This window comes from Arachis hypogaea, chromosome 17, assembly GCF_003086295.3.
Source record: "Arachis hypogaea cultivar Tifrunner chromosome 17, arahy.Tifrunner.gnm2.J5K5, whole genome shotgun sequence".
NCBI classification, from domain to species: domain Eukaryota; kingdom Viridiplantae; phylum Streptophyta; class Magnoliopsida; order Fabales; family Fabaceae; genus Arachis; species Arachis hypogaea.
In genome coordinates this window covers 20,405,013-20,414,819 of record NC_092052.1, presented here as the reverse complement: position 1 = coordinate 20,414,819, position 9,807 = coordinate 20,405,013, and the positions used below count along the sequence as shown (strand labels likewise).

At 28.4% G+C, this 9,807-nt stretch overlaps 1 pseudogene; it reads right to left on the bottom strand.

Annotated features, from left to right (window-relative positions):
- Window positions 1-6,509: 6,509 nt before the first annotated feature.
- Window positions 6,510-9,045, bottom strand: LOC112762967 (signal peptide peptidase 2-like; annotated as a pseudogene).
- Between the last annotated feature and the right edge of the window lie 762 nt (window positions 9,046-9,807).

The following is a 9,807-nucleotide window of genomic DNA, read 5'->3' as shown; positions in this document are numbered from 1 at the left end:
ATAAAATTAAATGTTAAATAATTAATTTTTTTCTTGTATTTGAGCTTATATTAGTTATTCTCCATTCTTTTTTCCATTAAAAATGCTTAACCTCCTAGCATCCACCTCTCATCAATCAAAAACTTTTATAGCAATTTAGCAGTTTATTTACATTTCGCTTTTCAATTTTTAGCTACTATCTTTGTTTAATTTATTATTTACTTACTTTAAAACATAAATATATATACAGAAATATTTTATATTTGAATTTAAATAAAATTTTATATTTTATATTTTAATTCTAACAATTAAAAAGATAAAATATATTTTTTGTCTTTGAAATTTTTTATTTGTATCAAATATACGTTTGACAACTTCAATAATAATACATAACAACTATATCTGGTTTGCTTGTGTTGAAGGTTATTCTTGTAAAATTGTTGCTTAATTGGTCTTAATTTTTTAAAAAAAATCAGCTGTTATAGATATATTTAATGCAATTGAAAAATTTTTGGGATAAAATTGAAATAAAATAAAACTTAAAAGTATTTTTAAAACTTTTAACAAACTTTAAGGACAAAAAATATATTTTACCTAATTAAAAATGCCATCGAACAAAGAAGGCTTCCTCTTGCAAACTTGTCAAAACTATGTGTACTCAGATAAACTTGGGTGAAAACGAATTTGGAAACAACAAAAAGATAACAAAGAATAAAAGGAGATAAAATAAATTGGTTAAGTGATAGAAAAATGCTTGAGCTGAAAAATGGGACTAGTGATATATTTCTCAATCACAAATCTTTTACAAATGTACGCTGCTGAATAAGCTAGCATTACAGGTAACTGGCCTCCCAGAAAATGACTATTTCTTCTTCAACTCCAATATTTCAACTCCAAAGAGTTATGGTATGCAAGTTTATTCCAACTTTGTGCTAGATTTGGGATCACTCTCTTCTTTAGATGAGTTGGCTATCTTCGACTCGTTGAACTCCAATAACTGATTTGAAACAAAGTAAAAAAGTTGTTATGCATAAATTTTACAGGTCTAAGTCTAGTTAAACCTACATTCAGTTAGTCTTCCTTTAATTATAACTCGGTTGATAAGGATTGTTATTACTATGATAAAATGTTAAACATACTTAATAACCTTATAGAAACCTTAACAGAAAACTTTAGGTCAATTTACATTTGTAAATATGTATAAGATTTAGTTTTGATATGCAACATGATGCAGTTTGTTTGAAACACAGTTAAAAAATCTTACAATAGAAGAAAATTTAGTTACCGCAACAATTAGACATTTTCTTATTTACTGTAGATAATATTATAGTTTCAAACCAAAATTAAAACTCACACCCTTTCTAAGTGATTTCTAACATTCAATTAATATCCAAAATAGAATTTAACTTTCGATCCACTATCATTGAACCATTAGGTATTTTTATTTCAAGAAGAAAATGTTTGGAACTTTTATTGCCATTACACTATTACAACTTGCAAGTAATTCGTTTTTTAAAGTACCCTAGTGGATATGTATTGCCCTCACAAAAAATTAGCAAGAACTTAACAAAGAACAGATCAGAGGTAAAATTAGTAAGTCAAACGAACATGTTTAACATCAATATTTCATATCCAATGAACAGCCAAAAATTCAATTACAATAGGTATAATGTATAAAAGAGCAAGCTGAAACAAAGATAAAAAGAAAGGAGAGGGGGAGGGAGAATCCAATCAATCCATATTAAAAGAGAATGCATTTCCCATATATATATATATATAAACTGAATCTAAAAAAGCTAATTTCAATAGTACTCTTTTTCTACTAAAATGTACTAAGACTTCAAAATTCATTTATAACATATGAATTTTTTAATGATATTTGAGTAAACATAAAAAAGGAGGAATTTTGTAACTTTAGTACTTAATTTTGTAGGTGTTTTCAAGCTGCAGGCTGGCCTAGCACACTACATGGCCTTGATTTTGTTTCTCAAGAAAGATGATATTCTGAAGATACAGTATCCTATATACTTAGAACATAACAACGGCGTATAAGTTATTCTGCCTCCACATTAAATCTTCTTAATACAGAGGATTAACAAAATTAACTAACTTAATTTGGACGATTAATTTTATTGCTAACACTAATTTTTAATTTTTACAAAAAAAATGTATAACATATAAAGTTTGTTTTTTTTTTCTTGTATAAGTGTAGGTCGAGACACCGCTGTTGGTACTACTTCAATGTCTCAACTAATTTCTTATCATAAACTAATTACAAATAATGCTAGAAGCCATGCAAATATGAATGGTCAGTATTCTATTTATATATCTAATATTTTATCATCATCATATAATATTCATTTAAAATATTTTTTGTATTGAATAAATGTAAAAGTTTGTTATCATACACTACTATATAAAATGTCTAATGACAAGAAAAATTATAAATTTAATAAAAAATAATGTTAAAACAAATATTTAATACATAAAAAATTCAAAATAGTCAATACATTCATAAGACTATTAATAATAGGAATAACTTTGTTAATAAAATTTTGGTAACAAAATATATCTTTTAAAATTAAAGAGTACAAGTAAAAATATCAAATTTAAACACAAAAACAACAATTAAAAAATAGTACTAAAATATTGATATTTTATCTCATGTATTTAAACATATACTGTACAAATTATATAGGTCTTTTTTATTATCAAGTCTTTATCCAATTAAGAATTCAATAAATAGTGAAATTTGGTAATGACACGTATCCTAATTTCTTAAAAAAAAGATTAAATACTAGATTAAATGTTACAAGTCAATAGGTAACTAAATAAAAAAAAATCAACTTAAAAACATAGATAACGTATACATTTTTAAGAGTTACTAGATAAATTTTTATTGAATAACTAACTAAAAAAATACTACTACCACAATTATCCAATAGCAATAATTATGGGACACATAATATTATTCAGACATGGAAACTAAATTTTAATGTAGTTACAGTAATTAGGGAATATAAACCCTTGATGATAAATAAATTATCAAAATAAAATTTAATAATGTAAAAAATATTAACATAAACACCTAAAAAATAACCAAATAAAGTACAATAAACAAAGAAATTTTCAAAAATCTTTATGTAATTTTAATAGACAAAATCTTTATCATATCGTTACTTTATCATAATAAATTTAAAAAATTAAACTAAAATTATTACAAATTATTAGGCGACAATCAAAACTTTCAACAAATTAAATAGCAAAGAAATACATTAGAATCAAACAATTTTAAAAATACTCTTTATATATTTCAGTATAATTCAGAATAAAAATCTGTTCAATTAAATATTTTACCTCATATATTACCTAGAACTTTAAACTTTGACAATTTTATATGATTTTTAGGCAACACAAAAATCTAGAAAAATACACTACATCTTTAAAGATTACATTTATTTTCCAAAAAATAATCCTCATTTGGGAAGTTGTATAGATATTCTTTGTTCACTCTTGATTCCACTATCTAAAAAATATATGAAATAATTGATGAATTCTTCCCGTGTACCTAACCATACAATTATTGGCACATGTTGAAAAAAGATATATAACATAATATTTTATTTATCTACGCGAGTGCAGAAATTAGCCACCATGTCCGAACATCCCACAATTGTGCTCGAAATTTTCAAGAGAATACAACAGTGCTTCAAACTACACTACCTACTCCAAGGATATGTACCCACTGTAATGCACCTTTATTTTACCTTGAAACATTTGACATGTGTTGCAACAGGGAAAAGTCTCTATGCTACAAGTAAATGCTCCCCAGGAATTACTTGAAATCTTCTTAGACTCTTCTGCAGAAGGGAACTATTTCAGGAAACACATTCGTGGTTAAAATCATGTTTTTTCCTTCACTTCGTGTGGTGTACACATAGACGAATAATTAGCTACCACAAAAAGACAAAATCCGAACTTGAGTGAAAACGAACTTGGAAACAACAAAAAGACAAGAGAGGAAAAAAAAAAGGAAAAGAAAAGAAAATCCGAAGAAAGTTAGTTTCAAATCAAAATTAAAATCATATCCAACATTCAATTAAAACTATGTGTATCCATTATCCAGTTGAACTTGAACGAAAATAAATTTGGAAACAACATAAACGAAGTCGAGTGAAAACTTGTGTTGTGTCCAGTTAAACCTGTCAATTGAGATATTAAAGACTAAGATCATATCAGATAATTATTTTGAAACAGTATCTTATCATATCATATCATATCTTAAATTAAACTTACACATATTAAAATTAATCAAAATCTTCCGTAATTGATTTTTAAGAATATAAAGTATTTAATTCTATCATAGCTTAAAGCCTTAAACTCTAAATAAAGCACATCCTATAAATTCTAATTCATGAGTCTCACATTCTAGTGAAAAAAAGTCTAACCTATTTTTGAAAAGTGTTTCTAGTGTCATCATGGTTGCTAAGATGATAAGCAAGAAAACTTTGAAGAAGTTGTTGAAGCTGTAATTGAAAACAATAGAAGCTATGGCTCCGAATCTATTCCGCCTTACAAGAATTGACGTCGTAGTGTCCCTGCAGGATCCGGAGTACTACAAAGTGAACCAGGCAGCAATTAAGGTAAATAAGAGGTCCTACTGCAAATAGGACCGTGCGGTACTCGAGAAGTTATCCAAAGTGTTGAAGCTGCACCACTCTCTTCGAAAGAAACGCATGAAAGAGAATCAAGGCAAGAGAATGCCGAATAAGAAGAATGCTGCATCATCGCCTTCAATAGGATCCACATTGGCATCTACATCGCCTTCAATAGGATCCACATTGTCATCTACATCAACAACAAAGATTGATATTCCAGAGCTTCTGGAAATTTTCAAGGCGATTATCGCTTCACTGAAAGGATTTGATGTAACTTTTGTGATGCAGAGGAAGTTAACAAAGACAGACTTAGAGCCTAATAACATCCAGTTAGCGATGCCGGAGAAGCAGATAAACGAAGAGTGCAAGTTCTTGGCACACAAAGATGCAATGATTGTGAGGATTCTTGAGGCTCGGGATGGGAAGGGGCAGCTGATTGGGATGAAAGTAGGGCTCATAGAACCGTCAGGTGAAGTGTGCCATGATCAGGTTCTGAAGAAGTGGAATATGACCTCTGCATCAACTTATAATCTAGTGAGTTCTTCTTGGTGTGACATTGTTAGGAGGAATCATCTCAAGAAAGATCATCTTCTCAACATTTGGGGCCTCAATGATGCCGCCAATAAATTTTATTTTCTTCTCCATCATGTAGGCTCTGAACCTTTTGAGCCTTGCAATGAAATCAAGACTTAGCAGTTAGTTTTAGGGTTTAAAAAGGAAGGGTAATTGAAGTATTTTAATGAAATTAGGGATAAAAAGATAAATAGGGATTGGGTAAATACTAAATAGTAAATACTATAGTATAGAGATTGTTAGGCTATTTCGTTCTTTCGTTAGGATCTTGATGGCAATGCTTAGAGGCGAACCCAGATTTAGATTCCAAAAATATTGTATACAAATACTCTTTACAAGAACTTTTATAGATCTACATTGAACTTTTTATAAAATTAAATGTTAAATAATTAATTTTTTTCTTGTATTTGAGCTTATATTAGTTAATTTTCCATTCTTTTTTCCATTAAAAAATGCTAACCTCCTAGCATCCACCTCTCGTCAATCAAAAAGTTTTACAACAATTTAGCAGTTTATTTACATTTCGCTTTACAATTTTAAGCTACTATCTTTGCTTAATTTATTATTTACTAACTTTAAAACATATATATATATATATAGAAATATTTTTTATTTGAATTTAAATAAAAATTCAAATTTTATATCTTAATTCTAATAATAAAAAAGATCAAATATATTTTTTGTTCTTGAAATTTTTGATTTGTTTCAAATATATCTCCTGACAGCTAAATTTTCGAAAAATTTATGACTAATCCAATAATAATACATGACAACTATGTCTGATTTATTTGTGTTGAAAGTTGTGCTTGTGAAATTGTTGTTGAATTGGTCATAAGTTTTTTAAAAATCAGCTGTCATAGTATATTTGATACAATTAAAAAATTTTTGGAACAAAATTAAAATAAAATAAAATTTATGAATATTTTTAAAACTTTTAACAAACTTTAAGGACAAAAAATATATTTTACCCTAATTAAAAATGCCATCGAATAAAGAAGCCTTCCTCTTGCAAACTTCTCAAAACTATATGTACTAAGGTAAACTTGAGTGAAAACGAATTTGGAAACAAAAAAAAAAAAAAGATAAGAAGAAATGAAAGGAGATAAAAGAAAATCGGTTAAGTGATAGAAAAATGATTGATTTGAAAAATGGGACTAGTGATATATTTCTCAATCACAAATCTTTTACAAATATATGCTGCTGAATAAGCTAGCATTACAGGTAACTACGGCTCCCAGAAAATGACTATTCCTTCTTCAACTCCAATATTTCAACTCCAAAGAGTTATGGTATGCAACTTTATTCCACCTTTTTGCTAGATTTGGGATCACTCTCTTCTTTAGCTGAGTTGGCTATTTTCGACTCGTCAAACTCCGATAACTGATTAGAAACAAAGTAAAAAAATTGTTATGCATAAATTCTACAGGTCTGAGTCTAGTTAAACCTACATTCAGTTAGTCTTCCTCTAACTATAACTCGGTTCAAAAAGATTGTTATTACTATGGTAAAATGTTAAACATACTTAATAACCTTATAGAAACCTTAACAGGAAACTTAGGTCAATTTACATTTGTAAATATGTATAAGATTTAGTTTTGATATGCAACATGATGCAGTTTGTTTGAAAAACAGTTAAAATCTTACAGTAGAAGAAAATTTAGTTACTGCAATAATTAGACATTTTCTTATTTACTATAGATAATGTTATAATTTCAAACCAAAATTACAACTCACATCCTTTCTAGTGGTTTCTAACATTCAATTAATATCCAAAATAGAATTTAACTTTCGATCCACGATCAATGAACTATTAGGTATTTTTATTTCAAAAAGAAAATGTTTGGAACTTTCATTGCTATTACACTGTTACAACTTGCAAGTAATTTGTTTTTTCAAAGTACCTTATTGGGTATGTATTCCCCTCACAAAAAATTAGTAAGAACTTAACAAAGAACAGACCAGAGATAAAATTAGTAAGCCAAACGAACTTGTTTAACATCAGCATTCTATATGTAATGAACAGCCAAAGATCCAATTACAGCAGGGACAATGTATAAAAGAGCAGGCTGAAACAAAGATAAAAGGAAAGAAGGAGAGGGGTGAAGGGAGAATCCAATCAATCCATGTTAAAAGAGAATGCATTTCCTATATATATATATATATATATATATATATATATATATATAAAGCTAATTTCAAAAGTACTCTTTTATACTAAAATGTACTAAGACTTCAAAGTTCATTTATAATAGATGAATATTTTAATGATATTTGAGTAAACATAAAAAAGGAGAAACTTTGCAACTTTAGTGCTTAGATTTGTAGCTGTTTTCAAACTGCAGGCTGGCCCAGCACACTACATGGCCTTAATTTTGTCAGCCGAATGCACATTTCATCAGATTATTCACAAAATTGTCAAAGAAACATGATATTTTCACATGCTTGATCAGCCATATGTGTCAATATGATCTTCAAATACTTTCCATCTTAAACTACCATGACATCATGAGCAAAAGTCAAGAACAGAAGGGAGACGTAAAAGAAGAAATAAGTACTCAGATCCAGTCACCTGAGCAGCTTGAAACCAATTCATCACAAAAATTGTAAGCGCCAAGCCAATAGTATATCCTAAAAATAAGCTTTTGAAATATTGAGGCTGTTTTCCTCTGGACACATCAAACCGCAAAGCCAATGCTAAGAAGATACCTGAGAGTATTTTATAAAAAAAATGAAATAACAAAATTATGACATAAAAGTCACTGACTTTTTACCTCAAAATGCACATAAGTATGAAAATATGAAAGATGAAAACTGCATAAAATTCTGCAGTACATACAGGGAATACAATAAAAAAAAGTATATAATCTTTTCATGACTTATTCCACAATGTGAAGCATATAAGAAAATATGAAACATGTTTCATAATAGAAATGAGATAGGAAAAGTTCCCTATTCAAATGGTCACATAGAGAACAATGATTGAAACAACCATACAACCTCTATAAAATAGTCATTGACTAAATATGTGGTTAACCATAGGTGAAACAAAATTGAAGATCAGAATAATCTTAAAGAAGAATTTTACAGACTTAAATTAGGTGAAGATCTTAGAAGTTCTGGTTAGTAGAGGATGACACTACCACAAGAATTTACATTTAACTTTTCTGTTATATCAGGTGTAATTAAGGAGATAACATTTAGTATTTTATTTTGTTGCTGTTTGTTGTTCTACCAATGGCTTTTGAGGTTTCATGAATTCAAATGTGAGAGGAACCATTCCTCCTCATTCCACATGAAACTGACTTTTGTGTCCCTATAATTGACAGATAATGTGGTGAAATGCATTACCTTTGTTTCAAAAACTTAAATTTTAACATTTCCTAAGTTGAGCCACTTAAAAATTTCAACCTCCCTACTCATTAATGAACAACTCTTTTCCTATAACATATCAGAATCTAATACCAGATATAAATTAAGAAGTTCTACACTAATCTTACTGCTACAAAAAGCCGGATACATTTGCAAGAAATACATCAATAAACAAGTCAGCCTACCAGGGATGACAATGTCACCAAGGCCAACCATTGAAAATGGCCGGGCAGAATCTGCTGTGGGGAACAAAAGCTGAAAAATAATCGGAATGATCAATATTAGGAAGACATTGTATAAAGTATATTGTTTAAATTCATATATAGGAGGAGAAAATAAACTCAATTCACTTAGATAAGACTTTAACCTTTATCGGAGCATCAAATGATTTAGCAACGCTAATCATCACTGGAGTGAAGAAAACCTAGAAAATGTTATATACAAATAGTCCAGTTTGCACAACACATGAATAGAAAAAATACACACATCAACTAACAGGAAACACTAAAAAAAAAGTGTAGTAGAAACTTTATTTAAATACTAGTCTCGGTAAAAAAGTTTGGAAATCAACAAAGTCAAGATATTAAAAACTGAGGAATTGCTTCTCCAAAACTTTGTTTTCTTTTTTTTTTCTTTCAACAAAAAACCGAGAGATCAAGAAAAAGGGAAATGAAAGAAAATCCGTTTAAGTGATAGAAAAATGCTTGGGTTGAAAAATCAGTTAAAACCTTACAGAAGAAAATTTTTCAAATAAAAATTAAAATCATATCTAACTTTCAATTAAAACTTAAAATTGTGTGTATCCACTATCCGGTTAAGCTTGAATGAAAACCAATTTGAAAAGAATAAAATCGAAGTCGAGTGAAAGCTTGTGTTGTGTCCAGTTAAACCTGTCAATTGAGATATTAAAGACTAAGATCATATCAAATAATTATTTTGAAACAGTATCTTATCATATCATATCTTAAATTAAACTTACGCAGATTAAAATTAATCAAAATCTTCCGTAATTGATTTTTAAAAGTAGAAAGTATTTAATTCTATCATAGCTTAAACTCTAAATAAAGCACATCCTATAAATTCTGATTCATGAGTCTCACATTCTTGTGAAAAAAAAGTCTAACTTGTTTTTGGAAAGTGTTTCTAGTGTCATCATGGTTGCCAAGATGAGAAGCAAGAAAACTTTGAAGGAGTTGTTGAAGCTGGATTTGGAAACAATAGAAGCTAT